We start from the raw sequence: 537 nt of genomic DNA on the forward strand, positions 1-537 counted from the left end.
TAAATAAATAAGTAAAATGACATACACTTTTAGCTTTCTACAAGAGCGTATCTGCATTAGTATGGAGATTTGAAATCATTATTAGAGGTAAAAAGTGCTGCTTAAGCAGTGTGCTTTCTGATTAATTAATGGAGGTTTTTTGGTGACTAAAATCTCTAAAAAGTTTTTTCTTTTAGTTTTCTTTCTTTGTTTTGCAATCCTTGCTAGTCAGTACCAGCAGACCCCCTTCCTTGAATTCTTTGTTTATGCTGAAGCTGGCCGGCTCAGGTTTCTAGGTGCCCTGGGAACTCCTGGCTGCTGCATTCCAGGCACGGCCTCCTGGTTGGAGGACACTCCTGACTTTCCTGAGGATTGCTTTGCAGACATGGTCTCAGTAAAATCACTTAATTTGATTTCTTATCCTTTTTGCCTACTTTCATCTGATTTACTGGGTTATCAGGTAGATGTCAAAATTTATATATATATACACACACATATTACATTTTATGTATACCTGAAAGTCTGTTACCTTTTTCAGAAAATTCATATTTTTAACAT

Source organism: Octodon degus, unplaced genomic scaffold (genome assembly GCF_000260255.1).
Source record: "Octodon degus isolate 3935 unplaced genomic scaffold, OctDeg1.0 scaffold00048, whole genome shotgun sequence".
Lineage (NCBI taxonomy): Eukaryota > Metazoa > Chordata > Mammalia > Rodentia > Octodontidae > Octodon > Octodon degus.